Consider the following 16,613-nt stretch of genomic DNA (forward strand, 5'->3'; position numbering starts at 1 on the left):
GTTATAGGCCAGTCCTCATGGGTTTTAAAAGTTTTAAAAGTTTTAAAAGACAACTTTACCTCTCATACTATGGCGATTACTAGAAATGCAGAATAGAAGGAGGGAGGGAATATGTGAGCCGATATATTTCATAGGGTTGTATCTACCAGAAGATAATTCATACTTAACATCATATGAATTGGCCTCCTGGTACTGTACTTATTGAAGCAGAATTTTAAATATTTTTATCCTCATGAATAATTTTTTAAGAAAAAATTGATGCATGTAAAACCATTCTCCTTTCATAAAACTGTATTTTAAAAGAGAAGGGGTATCCGATTAGGAACCAAAAGATATGGTTCTAGAATGGACTGTGCTGCCAACCAGATGATCTTGGCAAGTTTCTCCCTAGATCTTGTGTGACTAACTATCCTTCATGACCCAGGGGAAAGCAAACTGCCGAGATGTCCACCAGATTCTACGCCAGAGTCACACTCTCGGCAACCGTGTCTCAGAGTCAGACCACAGCAGCAATTCCAGGGACCAAACTCGAGTTTTCCCACAAGGTAGAGGGATTAAGAAGGGGTGGAGAGGGAGAGCCCATAAGAGTATATGATTTAAATTTGAAGAACCTTTGGTAGCCTCTTCCAACTTTCTTTTCCTATATTACTGCACAAACTTGCTACCCAACTGTCCTTGTCAAATCAGACCCCAGCAGGGTCAGCATGACTGATGCTGGGAGAGAGTACAAGATAGAATAAGTCACAGTCACCAGTTGTTTCTCTGTACTGCAAAAGAAGAGAAATCTTTCCTAGGGGTGTGCAAGACAGGGTTTGAAAGTCCGTTGCACGATCATACTCTTCTCAGCCCATTTCCTCCCTCGTCTGACCATGCCCAGCATGGTAAGGTTCGAATGAGAAGAACGAGGTGATTTTCTTCAGGGTAGAAAAGCAATTCATTGTCCTCTGATTTATCCCTTCATCTTCCAGTCAGCATTGCCAGTTTTCATGCTAAAATACATGTGGAAGGAATTTTTCATTTAGGCAAATATATTCCTGGGGCCTTAGGAAAGTACCTTTACAAGACCAATCCTGGTATTAGGTCTTCAGAGCAAATGACAGGGACCTTGACCGGGACTGTGAATGTGTATGAATGTGTGTGTTGGGAAGGAGGAAGAGGGCAGGAAAAAAGACATATGGAATTAACAAAAATTCGGTCCTACTTGCCAGGGACATGAATAATGCCTGGAAGATAGAAACTACAGTCATACAATCCTGGAACTCAATAGCTGACCTTCAACAACCAACAGAGATAATACCACCAACTCACCTTTGTCTCTGCCATTTACCTCATCAGACAAAAAATAAATAATCAAGACTTCTTGCAGACAATTCTATTTAAGGCCTTTGAATAAACCTCTAGGTTCCTTTTAGTTTGAAATTCAAGCAGCCAGGAAAAGAATCTTATTGACGAAGGGATATAGTTCAGGGATTATCCAGATCCAAAGAAACCAGATCCTCTAGCAAGGTGAGATTATCTGATCTATAACAGCGCAGGTCTAACCAGTCCCGAAAGTAGGCCTCTCGGCAGGTTTCCTAGGCTAGGCTTATTGGGGTGGCTCACCAGTAAGTCACCAAATAAGGACTTTCAGGCACTCTCCATAGGTAGAATTCTCCTAGGCTGAGGATGGCCTAAGAGTCTGCTTCGTCTGTCAGGAAAAGGTTTAGGGAGATGTTATTTCTGTAGACTTGGGAGCAGGAATTGTTGATCATTATTTTGCAATAATGAGGCAGGACTCACTAGGAAAAAGAATTACACCTCAGTAGAATGGTTCAAACCTAAGTCAGCATGGTCTTTGGAATTTCCCCAGAAAGCATCAAATGATATTATTAATAAGCAGAGAGCAGAACTATCCGAACTACAATATTATGGGAGTCAAATGTCTATATAAGAATTTTAATTCATACTATATGTTGAAGAAAGTTTGACAGTGTCATATCTTTTTTTCATAAGTTGGAAATTGCCTAGGACCTTTCTCAGGTGCTTGGTTTAAAAATCAAGGTTCAAAATGTGTGCGTGCACACCCAAACAAACATACACAGCTCTCCTAGGGACTATTACTTCAAGCTCTCTAAGACACTTTAGCAATTGGGGATTTTTCAGTGGGAAAATTCATGGCTGGTTAAGTTGAGTCATTTATGAATAATAGTAGAGCTTCAAGCGAAGTAAAATTCTTTGTAATTCAAGAGGTGATTGAGTCTTAAATGAACCTATGCCTTGTGTTCAACTTCTAGGAAATACTGGCTTAAAGTAGGAGATTAATCTATATTAGGGAGTACGTGATGGAAAGGAGTGAATCAGTTATACTCATCACTAATCTGTGATAAACAAAGCTTCAGTGTCTCAGCTCCCTAGCCAGTTATTTTGAAGACAATGGAAGGGAAACATTTTTTGATTAATACTTTCATTAAAAGATCAAAAAACTCTTATTACTGACAACAGTATTAAAAGTGTATTAATCAAAGGAAAAAAAGGTAATGCTTTTCATTTATTCAACTGATATTTATTAAGTACCTCCTTTGTGCTGACTACTCTATCAGATAATATACACTCAATGGAAATTAAGGTACAGATTCTACATTCGTGGAGTTTGTAGGATAGTTGGGAAGATTGATGAATAAACAGACAATTGCAATGCAGTGTGATTTAAGCTAACGTTCTATCTTCCCCTGCCTGAGAACGGCCCACTGCCCACAGGGAGAGGCCTTGACATCCATGTTAATATACGGGACTCTGTGTCCACTGGTCATAGTGATTATTCCAGGGATGGGCACTTAATTTTAACTGGTGATTCAGAATATCTTTCTTATCTTTTAGAATTGGGACTGAGAAATGAAATGGTAGTGTGTCAGAGTGGGTTCCTTGAACTGGGGAAATAGGGCCTGGGGCCAGGGAAGTAGAGGTGGTTGACCTGGTATGAACTGTTTTTACTCTCAGAAAAGAGTAAATGTATGGGTTTTTTTCCTCACATCAACCAATTCTCCAATACCAACTGAGTGTTCTATAATTCAATTTAATTCGGATACTAACTCCACAGGTCAAGGGCTCAGTCCCACAAGACTCTCCCCACTGCAGATGCCAGTCCTAAGTATTGGGAGCCCAGGGTAGCCACGCTCTGTCTGACTCGGCTGCAAAGTCCACGGTTCCCATAACCCTCTCCTCAGTTTTGATAATTTGCTAGAATCACCCACAGAACTCTGGAAGACACTTTACTTACTATTACCAGTTTATTATCAAGGATGCAACTCAGGAGTAGCCATATGAAAGAGATGCATGGGGTGAGGTGTGGGACAAAGGTCAGGAAGCTTCCATGCACTCTCTGAGCATGGCACCTTCCCATCACCTCGTGTGTTCACCAGCCCTGCAGGGCTCTGAATCCTCTTGCTGTGGGTTTCCCATGGAGGCTTCATTATGTAGGCATGATCAGGTCAATCACTGGCCATCGGCAAATAACTCAATCTCCAGCCCGTCTCCCCTTATCGGAGGTTCGAGGTGGGCATGGGCGGGAAGATGGGGTGAAGGTTTCAACCCTTTAATCACATGTGGTCTTTCTGGCAACCAACCCCCATCCTGATCCTATCCAGAGACCCCTTCCCCCAAGAGTGGCTTCCTTAGAACAAAAGACATTCCTATCACCCAAGAAATTCCAAAGGAGTTAGGAGCTGTGTGCCAGGAACCTGGGGACAAAGACAAAATATATATTCATCACGTCTGGCATAAAGATACCTAACAGAGAAACCTTGCCTTCAGAGAGAGAAGAGATGTAACAGATGTAAGATGAGAAATAGTAGCAAGAGATTACACAAGTAGTCTTGTGCAAGAGAGGAAGAGAAAGAGACCAAGCAGTCATCCCATTTTCCAAGAGCTTCCAGCCATCAAATTAGTTCCCACTTTTCTTGAGGCACAGTTGTTCAACCCCAGCACATTTTTAAAAATTTCTGTTTAGCCTTGCCTTGTTTAAAATGGGGTCCAATTACTTCTTACCAAAAGTATCTGGACTAAGACATATTCCTGCAGGGGTAAGAATATGATGTTATGGGATCACTTGGGAAGGAACTAGCTCAGTCTTGTGGGAACATGAAGGATTCCCAAGGGCAGTACTACCTGAGCTGTGTTCTAAAGGAGAATTGAGATCAGCCAGACAGAGAGTAGGTGTCTCAGGCAAAGGGAACAGCACCTGCAGAGCCCAGAGGCTAGATAGCATGGCACATTTTAGGAGCTGCATAAGGTTCTCTGTAGGTGACCCATAGGTAGGAGGCATGCATATTTGTGGGAGGAGAATGTTCACTGACAGAATTCATTTGCTTGTAGCTGTAGGAATCATGGCAGCTTGTAGAAGGAGAGAGAGAGAAAGAAAGAGAGAGAAAAGAAGAGTGGGGAGAATAAAGGAAATGGTATCACCTTCACCATATTCTATTGGTTAGAAGCCAACTGCACTCAAGGAGAGACCATCATACAAAGGCATGAACATGAGACGTTGATGCCACCATAAAGCGCGTTCCCCACAGCCACAGTAACCGTACGTTACTACTTAGCCCAGCTGTGAATGAAAAGGTGGGCTGCGCGGCATCTTCTCTGGCACAGTCCATTGTTCTATTATGGAGGAACTTTGATCTTGGGAAAATTCTAGGAACTGAAAAGTCTACCAGGAAAAATATTTCTGCCATGTCCGTAAATATTAATATCACGTATTCTGCTTTACTACAAATATTGTATCTGCTGCATCATCTTGTGGTCAAAGGCAACATTATGATTCAGAAAGTGTATGATTAATTAAATTATGCTATAACGTGTTTACAGGGTTTCCAAAAACAGATGCTCAACTTCTACAACATATTTCTTCAATGTTTAGTGATTGAAACATCTTAAAGATTTTTTTCCTCTAAATTACTGTTGTGTATGTTATTTTCCTCTTCATAATACCTTGTCTGTATAATTCCTGTTGAATACACAATATTGGAGGCAATACCTACTGTGTTTAGTGTGTTTTGTGTGACACATAGCACACCATCGGGGAGTTTAGGTCTCTAATGCATGCCATCTGGTGATTCTGGGATATGTGTGTGAATAAACAGTGACTCTGCTGATTACCTACTTGGTATGTGCATTTAATTAAGTGCAAAAATTCCTACAGGCGTGTGGTTAAAGGGGCTTTGGCAGATTTCCCCTCTGGAGGGTTTGGCTCTACGTAGCTGGAACTCTCTTTGGCATTGGAATTCCAAGCGTGCCTATGTTTGTAACAATAAGTAGTGGTTTAATGTCATGCAGACTTTCGTCAGCTTAAATTTCAGTTTATAGCCTAAGCACTTTAATAACTCATACTGAAACACGGTATAGGTTTTTTTAGATTACTATATCTGTTCAATTCAGACAAAATTAACATTTATGAACAAAAAAAGTGTGAACACCACAATATGAAAATATCAAACAACTTGTGTATGAGGTTTTATCCTTTAAGTAGCTGCTCTTTAGTTTTATTACTTTGTATTACAAAGCAACCCAATATCAGTGCTATTTTAAAATAAAAACCTACAAAAACAAAATAAATGAAACATTTTTTCTAAAATGTAGTGACAAAAGCATGGTACTTCGGAATTCAAGTTAAAATATTTCAAACTTGAGTGTGCGTGTATGTGTGCATGTATGTGTGTGTGTGTGTGTGTACACACCCCCGCACATGTGCATGTAGTATTTTTAACTGGGCACATTTACCAGTAGATGGTATTGAATTTCATTTGAGGCAGTGCAAGGGGAGGGCTGAGGAATGAGAACCAGGAAGAAATCACCTCCAACTCTGGAGCTCCCAAGCTTTCTGATCTGGGGAGAATTAATATTATATTTCCTGGGTGTCAGGTTAGCTCTAACAATGGGATTCCCTAAAAAGATGCAAAATAAAAGCAAATATAAATAAGACATGATCAAATGTCTATTTGACTTGATCTTTAGAAACCAGGATGTCTGTGTGACTAAATGCTTTGCTTAACTTCTCAGTAAATTTTCATGATCAGCAAAGAGTAGGGAAGGGGGTTGGGAGTGTGAGGAAAGCCCCCAAGCTGTGAGCAACTGAATAGGTCAGAGTGGTGGCTGTGGGAACACGGCTTCTACAACGTGCAGATATTGATCCGTTAGTTGTTGGCTAAGAGCTCCCTGTGGAAAAGCTGCAGCTGTAGCCATAGAGCCTTAACCATGGCATGTTAAGGGGTTTGCTAAGAGAATTCCCAATTAGACCAAAGAATAAAGAGATAGTGAGTTTATCTTTCCTTCTTTCTGATTACGGTCAGTTGGAGATAAAATTCTCTTGTCTTGTAAAAGAGGGAGACATCATCATTGGAAATACCATAACTTAAAAAATATATGTGATGCTTTGTATTATTCCTGATACTTCTTTTTATTGCTTCATTTTGCTTGAGAATATGAATCCCAGAACAGATACCTATAATGTTTTGTAGAAAGTTCAGGACATGAGAAACACTGTATGTGTTATAACATCATTTTATCTCTAAGTTTTCAGATGTCATCTTTGAATGCCAAATATTGTTCCTTGGAAAATTGGTTGTTTTTTTGTCCCTTACCTCCTGTCTCTTTCCTGTCCATTACCAGAAAAGTAGGAAATATAGTGTGTCTGCACTTGTTGGTCCATGCCCTGACCTTGCACAACTCATTTCTTATCCCTTGAAACCAGACTGTCACTTCAATCCCCTTCTCAAAAGTCCCCCTCACAGCAGAAACCCACTGCTTCCTCCACAGTCATATTCTGGGTTTGCCCTGCAGATTTGACTCAGAACAACTCTTCCTCCTCCTCCTCCTCCTCCTCCTCCTCCACTTCCTCCTCCACCTCCTCCTCCTTCTCCTCCTGCTCCCAGGCTCCCAGGATGCGCAGCCTGCCTGGTTCACCCTCCTGCTTCCCTCCCTAACCCCTCCTCCCAAATGTATATTAAGTTCCTAACTTTCCCGAGGGTCTCTCCTTTTCTCTGGCTGTACTCTGACCTTTCGCAATCCCAGCCAACCTCCAGGCACTAGAGCCTTTTTTTCAGAGCGCTCAGAATCTCAATCCCACCCTATCACCTGCACCCTTGACCCACCCTCCTTTCCAATCTCTCTCTGTCCAAATGTCCCACAACTCCAACTGACACATCCCAGTCTACTCAAGCCTGACTGGTCCCCATGTCTAGAATGTTCCCTGAGCTTTCCCACCTCTTTGCTCTTTACGCCCCCCTATTCCACCCTTGGGATTGCGTTCTCTCCCCATGGCTCTGCCTATCAAAGCCCGGTTCCTCTTCCACGCACACCGACACTGCCTTGCTCAGGATACGCACAGCCAGAACCAGCCTTTGTCTTCCCGGGATTCTGCAGTGCTGTCGCTTACCCCATACTGCCTTGGGTTTCACTATTTGTGTGTGTCTTACCTCCAGAGTGTACATTGCTCGAAAGCTAGAACAATATCTTTTCAGATTTTTAACCCCCAAACATAACTTACCCATGTACGTATCAGATGCTCACTTAAAACTTATTTAAAGGGATGAAATACTGCCATGTAACAAAAAATAAAATATTATTTTTCAAGGATGGTGAATCCATTGGAACTGATGTCAGGGATATGGTAGAAAGTCCTACACAAAAAGCAGGGAAATGCCCCAGAGGATGATGGATGAAAGTGACACTATTGGAGAGGGATTGATAGGAGGTGGACGTTGTGGACACGAAGGGAGGCAGTGAATGAGCAGTGGTGGCAGCAGGAACAGAAGTCTCAACCTCCTTCTGGCTCTGCGTGGCAGGAAGTGAGCAAACTCTCACCAACAAATGTGATTCCATTTCTAGAGTGCCTACTTGTGCCAGGCACATGGGTGAGCAAAAAAGAGAGTGAGACATGGTCACAGCTGTTGTCCTAGTTAGTGTACACAGTGAAATGCATTTGGGTCTCTGCGTGGCCAGCAGGCTAGTGGGAGGTGAGAGCAGGAAGACATCAGCCTGGCATTCAAGGACCACTGATCCATGGTCCCAGGCTGCTTTTTCAGCCTTCCTCCCCACTACTTTCTTGTGAGAGACTCTTAAATTAACACTGGCTACCAGTTGGACCCTGTAGAGATTATTTGGGGGATCTCACTTTGCCTGTACTCATACCACACACGACCTGTTTCCAAAATCTTTCCCCACCCTTAAGTAACTTGTCTCCATGAAATCTGTCTGGCCACCCTAACCCCAGGCAGCACACCCTCTACAGCATTTAACCTGAACTTCTCTTTCTCTTTACCATTCTGATATGAGTTTAGGCTGAGAGCTCCTTGGGGACATCAGTGTTGTTTTTGTGTGCATCTGATTTCCATACAATGCCTAGGATGGTCTTTTATACACAGTAGGCATTCAGTAAACATCTCTTGAATAAATTACTGAATGCAGCATCTAAGAATGTTTCCATTCGATCTATAGAGGTAACTTTTGCCTAGAAACCACTTCCTTATGTTTATTTCTTAGTCACTTCCAGCTATGTTTCATGTTCTATTATTTCTTTCTCGATTCCTTCTTGACCTTCACAAGACTTAAGAATTTGGGGGAAAGACGGGTTTGCATTTTAAATATAAGAATACCACAAATGGACAAAATTATTTATGCGCTGGAGACTATAGCAACAATGAATTTTAAATACAATTTGATTTCTAGTGCACAGTTTCTGTGCTGTTTTTTCCTCTGTGTTTTATGGTGTGTAGCTGAGGTTAACAGAGCTGGGGGATTTCACATCATAACTAATTAGCAACTGAAATTAGAAAGTTCGTACAAATTATCAACATTCTACACTTTGAATAAATAGACAATTAAAAGTATTTTGGGTCACAGTTAACCTAAAATCATAAAGACCAACATTTCATGATCACTTATCTGAGATCTGAGGGCCCATAAGCTATTGTTATTGCTTCTTCCTAGAAAATTTTGTTATTCCACAAACCATGGCTAAGTCTAAGTTTGCAAACTGGAGATGATTGAGCTGTGGTTTTAAGGGTGAGGGAAGGCGTAACCTCCCTTTGGTAACCCGATGTAGATTCCTTGCAAAGCACTCTTGATGTTTGATTTTCTGACCATCTTTTGTTCTGCTTAGAAAAACCAACAAAAGAGTGTTTTTATTCCTTTCAGATTCCTGTTAACATGTTCCTCCTTTTCTTTGCCTGTGGTTATGTTACAGTGATTTAGGATGAAATTAGCTCATAGTTTTGCAACACGGTGCTGTCTTGTTGAAGACTTACTCACTCCTCACAAAATTCCCTTCATGCCATAAACAAATTAAAACTTGGTTTTCTTCTAGAAACGTAATGATGTTCATTGAGAAAATACTGGCAAATACAGGAGCTAGGATAATCTAAGAACTGCTATAATTGCCTTTAAATGATAGCATCTTAATCTCTGTATCACTTTCTTCTTTTCCTAGGTAAGTGGTGTTTTCTCTGCGTTGCTTCAGGGAGTGTTGATGTGTCTGGTAAGTGTTCATTTTGTTATGGTGCCTGGTATTGCTTCAGAGCTGCTTTTGAATTGCCTGTGAAAACCAAAAGGCAAACCAGAAAGCACAAGCGGACTTTGGAAATGCTTTCTCTTGAGAATGCTGGTGCATGTTCAATCTTTTTTAGATTTATTTTCTCTGAGATCTTGCTTTGGAGTTATAACCCACTTTGTTCTCAAGTCTGGAAAAGGGCCCATGGGCTGATTAAGTGTTGATCAAAACTTGCCTTCCATAAATTCTTTTTATGTGGATTTTCTTTCCTTTTTTTCTTTTACTTTTTTCTGCCTTTATTGGAATTTTTAAAATGCCCTCCATTCAGATTTTGATGAAACCATAAAACTCCAGATAGAGGCATTTTGCTTAAGTTTTCGTTACTTATGGATGTTGTGCTACTCCAGTATTTAGGCTATATTGTAAACAAGAATTTCCATTAATCTTCTGGTTTCCTCCTCTGGTATCGCGGTGACTTCATCTGTGTGGTATTCATGGTCCCTTGGTACTGGGCACAATGTCATGATTAAGTCCTACTTCACAATAATATTTTTATTAAGATACGGAAATGAATATATTCCTATCTTTCTAGTTATACTGACAGGGACATATTATTTTATGGATTTCTTTCTGTAAGTTGGTGACTGAAAGTTGCTGTTTTTCTAGGTATGTTGTTGATGCCAAGGTTTTTCCTTTAAAAGAATGGCCAAGAAGTATTCCAGATGGGAAAAGATTATCAAGAAAAAAAAATCCCATGAGTCCTTTGATTTATAAATAAAATTTCATAGTCAAGTATACACAACATATGATGGTTTTATTTTAGTTTTTATAAGAGTTGACTCTTCCACTTGATTGAACTTGACACAGAAATGCTAGATCACAGTGTCTTTGGCATGAATATAGGAAATTTAGTCTTCCTGTCATTAACATGTACAATATTTGGTTTTTGTATGTTATAGGGTCAGATTATTGGTCCTGTTAGAAGGAGTTGTTCCTTAAATGCATTGCCCTCGGTTTAGCTATATTCTGTTATCCTCTTCTTTACTTTTCCCATCGAAAACATAGTGCCCTTACATTGATTAATTAATTTATCTGAGATATTCGTGGCTTGCTGCTTGAAGAGACTTTTATTTGAACATTTAGACCTATTTGGTTTGGGGGGAGGTTTTCTTTTTTGTTGCTTTTGATAATCTGACCTAAAAATGTTTTACTTGTGTTTATGTGTGTTTAATAGAACACATTTGAAGAAGAGTCCCCAGAGGTCAACTAAATTGCTCTTGAAATGTTCAAAAGACTATAGACGTTGCTTTAAATAACCCACATGGGATTTTAACCCCATGCTGTTTTCAGTTCTGCAACAGAATTTTTCTATTAAAGATTCTGGATTTAAAAGATCAGAAAACAGGAGACAGAAAGATGGAAGGGTGAAGAAGGTTAGATTTCACACTTGCATGGGCTTTTCCCCAGACTTTGAAGCCTATCAGAGACCCACAGATATGTGAACCAAGACGGACGTTATTTGAACAGCTTGCTTAACAACGGGCTGAATGGTGAGCCACATTTTAAATTGAGAAAGTTAGCTCGTGCTGGGAGTTTTTTATTCTTTACCTTTGACCTTATTGGATGCCATAAGTGAAATATGGTAGTGTAGGTTTGAAAAGGCCAGGGGCTACTTATTTATCCCACTCCCATGACAGGGAAAAACCAAGAGTGAACAAATGCAATATGTTTAACTCTATCTCCTTAACTCAGGCTGCAGTAATATAAAGATGCTTTGGTTCCAATCTATAATCCCTGTTTGGTAAAAGATCTTCCTTTGCTATTTTTAAATTCTTTCACTTTATTCAGGTAAGCCATGCAGAAAGGTCAAATCTGGGGAGGTGGCTGAGTTTTATTTTCACTATAAAGAGAACTTGAAAATACCTTATTTGAAATGAAGTCTATTCTTAACTTAGGTTTCATGATTTATATCGTGCTAGTTCTACCATGAACATCTTCCACTTTGAAATCAGATGTACTGAGAGCTTCTGCCAGTGAACTTATCTAAAATATCCTTATTTGTCTTATTAAAAAATGCCCAACTAGCTATCTCTAACATATAATGACCATACTGGATTTCCACTGCTGGATAAAAGTAACTATATGATTATAAAAGTGATGATTGTACAACATTCATTTCTAGAGCATTTGAAAATTCTTATATGGTACTATTAGCTAAATGTTACTATGCTTCCTCAACATTAAATTTTTAGTTATACTAGATTCATTTTGTTATATCACATTTATTATGGAATCTAAATATGGTCAAATATATTGTAGAATTGGATTGAATTATGAAAGGCATTGTAACTATTTAATAATTTTTTTGCTCTGGTGACTTGTGTTAGTGCTGTGCTCATAATAAGAAGTATGATGTATCATTGTCCTCGTGAAGCTATAATATTGGGGGCAGGATAAAAAACATGTCAGCCCCTCCAAAACAACAAACAGATAGCCATGCAAAATGGAGGGACACTGAAATTTGCACACAGTTAGTTGTGTAGAGAAAACATAGTTTATCTTTCTAGGACTGACCTGATCTTTTTGAATTCTCACCATAGCAGGTGGGGGAAATTCTGACTTGCTGATTAGTATTATCTCAATCTCTTCTCATTTAAACAGTCTTCTTCCACTGCAGAAAAAGCAGGCAAACTTCAACTCCCTGCAGGTCTGGTTAAGAGTCTCTGCTCTGTCTGCCCCAGCCATGCCCCAGCATGGCCTCCTGGGGCCGTGCTGGTTCACATGTGTGCACTGGTGGGGACCCCCTGAGCCATATAGAGGTTTGTGCATGGCATTCAGACTGCTGCTATGAGCTGTGGTTTTGCCTCTCCTGGCATGGCATGTCCTCCTGAGGGCTAGCTAAGTCACATTTGGCCCCCAGCTGGTATGATCTCCCTGTAGCCAGGCCACAGGGATAGTTTGTGGGCTGGAGAGTTCACAGCCAGCACAGCCTTCTCCTCCGTCCTGAACAGGCACAGGGGAACTTTGGGCTGTCTCCCCAAAGCAGCACAGGCAGCTCCGGTCTGTTAGGGACCTTACATTCCCTCTCTGCAACCCACCATTTGTACCTCTTAGATTGTTCCAGGTACCCTTTGAAACAGTCTCTCCCCCAAAACCCAAACAGGAAGTAGCCTAAAAGCCCCTGTACCCCCAGCATGCCTCTCAGCCGACAAACACTCCCGCCTGCTGGGATTTTGAAATAGAGAGGGAAGGTAAAGATCTCTTTCTCTGCTTCCCTCACCTCCGCATCTTTCTCTTCCCACAGTCCTTCTGAAAGGGTGTTCTACTTTCTTTACCACGTACCCTGAGATCTCTCTACTCTTGGCATATAATAAATTCTAAGATCTAGGAGCCAGGCTTGGCTCTCAATACGTTAAACAAGAGCAAATAAGATTTTAAAAAATCCTTTCCTCTCTCAGTCCAGACCTTCACGACTTTTGACTCAACTCCGAGATTCTATTTGGACGTTAAATGCTGAATATCGACCCTTTCTTTTTCTCCCTCTCTCCCTTCCTTGCTTCCTTTCTTTTATTTCCACAAATGCAGCCCTAATGCCCTCTCTACACCAGGCAAGTCAATGCCTTGGGCTCACAAATAAGCAACTCTTGTGCACAGAAATGCCAAAGAAGAAAGCAAATTAAAATGTGTCTGCCACGCTGTGGCCCCCTCCAGGAGATTGGTGTGCGTTCAGGTGGATTGTGTTTTGATCAGCAAAGGAGATACTACACGGTGTTTATTATATTTGGTGGCTTATGTTGGGAGCATAGAGAAAGCTGGGATGAGAATGAAGGGGAATTTGAATGATTGGCCACAGGGTTCAATCATATAGAACCACATTCCCAAGGTGATTTTGGCAAAGCAGTAGTGTGATAAGATGTTGAGACATACGGAACCAATCTATTTGGGGTCACTACATACCATATGTCCCCTGAGACACTCATATTGTATGTTAGCATATTAATATTTCAGATAATTCCTGCCTTATAGGAACATATATAATAGCACTTAACTCATGTGGTCCATGTTCATGCAACACCTGTTTACAATCCAGAAAACTCTTTTTGAGAACTGCCGCTAGGGTAATGATGAAGCTGAGAATCGTTTTTGGTGAGACTACCATAAGGAATGTAGAGCTTTAGGACTTCATTGAATTTTTATTGAGGACTTGCTATATGCAAAGCACAACTGTGATTAATCAGTCCAAAAAGATGAGCGTCAAATCAGTTCTTGAGAATTGAGAATTTCTCAAAATTGCTGTCTTTTTGAGTAAATGTTAAATATGTAATTTCAAAGTTCCAAATCAATATGATTTTAGGATGATTCTACATATAAATAGAAACATACGACATAAATGTAATAGTAATTATTTGCTTTATCTAAAGCCATGTTAAAAATTGAGAAAAGTCATGCATAGTAGCTTTACAATCATTCAACAACTGTAAAGAAGATAATAAAAATAATTCATAGTTCTTAAAAAACCCAGAAGTATAAAATGTCAGCTATTTACAGTCAATTTGCTATATAATACAAATAAAATAATCTGCTTTTATTTGACATATCAAGATAATTAAAGAAATTACCAACCTTCCCCCAAAGTAATTGTTTATAGTGAATGATTACTGTATTTCCTTTGCTGGGTAGGCCTGATACATTAATACTGGTAGATATCAATTATATATTAATGGTGATGGATATCAACTCTTTGAACATGTAACATCAAGGTATTCCAAGATATTTTTTCATAGTAATATTATTTAAACTAAGCCTTTTTAGTGATCATTGAAAGGACCTATATGAAATAAATCTTGGAGAGGACATTTCACTTTATAATGAATTATTCCCTTTTTTAATTGAAAATGTTACAACTTTCTATGTTAATCATGATATAATGCCTCAGAGGACTTTTTAAATTATATTTTTTATGGCTTGACCAATTTTATGTTTTAATTGTTAATTTCTTTCTCCTGCCTTCATATAGTATTCCTTTTTAATGTGCTTTTATCTTCACTAAGTACTCTGGCATATTTAAATCATCCTACGGTTGATGTCAGCAGTATCAAGGGCTAAGATCTTCAAATTCATCTCATTTCAGTTTACTTTATTCATCAATAATTGCTTTGTCTTCTTTTTAAAAATATAGCACATTTTGGAAAATAATTACATATCTTTAGATCTTTGTAAAACACGGGAGCCCACTGTGAATCTTTGCTTTACCAAAGGTTGTTTATTCAGCTACAACTTCCTTTGTTTTTTGGTTTTTTTCTTTCTCTCTTCCTTTAGCTATTCCTGCCGTTCAACTATCAGTAGTCCTGTCAGGAAAAATAGATGGATATGAAATTTGAAGATAACGGTTTGTAGGGAAAGATGAAAAGGATCATGAAATGTCAGGGCTGAAGAGTGACTGAGAGAACATCCAGCCTAGTGTTCTATTTACATCAGCCCTGTTTGAGCTCCCAATCTAGTTCTTTTCCTATTGCATCAAATTTCAAAGAACTATGCTTTTGAATGCTATTTGGTGATTATCTATGGTAATCTCCAATTCTGCTTATTTTTTGATTATGTTAAAATCAGCCAAAACATATAACATAGAGAGTTCCACTTGTGCTCAGCATCATAATATTCCTTTAGTTGGTAACCCAATTATATGTTGTAGGTAAACATACTTGTTATTATTTGAAATGTAAATATTTATATGTATAATGTCTAAATTTCTTAAAATATTATTCCAAATAACATATCCAATGGTTTATTTGCCTATGCCACAAATATATCTTTGAGCACCCAATTTTAAGTGCAATATATTTTGCTAATTGATATGCCAAGGAATGGCCTATACTCGTGATGAAGTTTGAACTTCATATTGCAATAGATAATAGCCATTTGCTAGAAAAATTTAAAACTATCTAAATTTTTACCATAGAAAAAGCTAAAAGAAATCCTAAGTGTATTTTTATAGATAAACCATTTTGCAAATTTCACAGATAAAGTAGCTTAATGTCAGCTTGTTGACAGGATTAAGCTACTAAAGAAATGCCTCAGAGTGGGCCAGAACATAGCTTTTTACCAATGTAATTTATTTACATTACAAGTTGAAAGTGTGTATGTAGTCAATTTTTTTCCTTTATTTTCACTCAAGTATTTTTATTCAGAAAATAAAGTTATTAAGTTTAGAGTGTATTGAATTGTATTTAATAAGTGAAATAGTCTGTATTCCTGCAATTAAATTTAGAAAGAGAAGTCTGAAAGTGATCAAAGTCTATTTTAGGATACCAGACTGAAAAACAGCAACTTAATGATGAGATACAGCTAGGGTCTGCATAACAACATTTCAGTCAGCAATGGACCACGTATAGGATGTTGGTCCCACAAGATTGCAGTGGAGCTGAAATACTCTTATTGCCTAGTGACATGGTAGCAGTGATAACATCATGCATAATTACTCTATTTTTTTTTTTTTTTTTGAGACAGAGTCTCACTTTGTTGCCCGGTCTAGAGTGAGTGCCGTGGCGTCAGCCTAGCTCACAGCAACCTCAAACTCCTGGGCTTAAGCGATCCTACTGCCTCAGCCTCCCGAGTAGCTGGGACTACAGGCATGCGCCACCATGCCTGGCTAATTTTTTCTGTATATATTTTAGTTGGCCAGATAATTTCTTTCTATTTTTAGTAGAGACGGGTCTCGCTCCTGCTCAGGCTGGTCTTGAACTCCTGACCTCGAGCGATCCACCCGCCTCGGCCTCCCAGAGTGCTGGGATTACAGGCGTGAGCCACCGTGCCCGGCTAACTCTATTTTTTTATAAATTTAGTGTAGCCTAAGTGTACAGTGTTTATAAAGTCTATGTTAGTATACAGTAATGTCCTAGGACTTCATATTCACTCACCACCCACTCACTGACTCACCCAGAGCAACTTCCAGTCTTGCAAGCTCCATTCATGGTAAGTGCCCTGTACAGTTGGGCCATTTTTTATCTTTCATACTGTATTTTTGCTGTACCTTTTCTATGTTTAGATACACAAATACTTACCACTGTGTTATATTTGCCTACAGTATTCAGTACAG

This window comes from Lemur catta, chromosome 2, assembly GCF_020740605.2.
Source record: "Lemur catta isolate mLemCat1 chromosome 2, mLemCat1.pri, whole genome shotgun sequence".
Lineage (NCBI taxonomy): Eukaryota > Metazoa > Chordata > Mammalia > Primates > Lemuridae > Lemur > Lemur catta.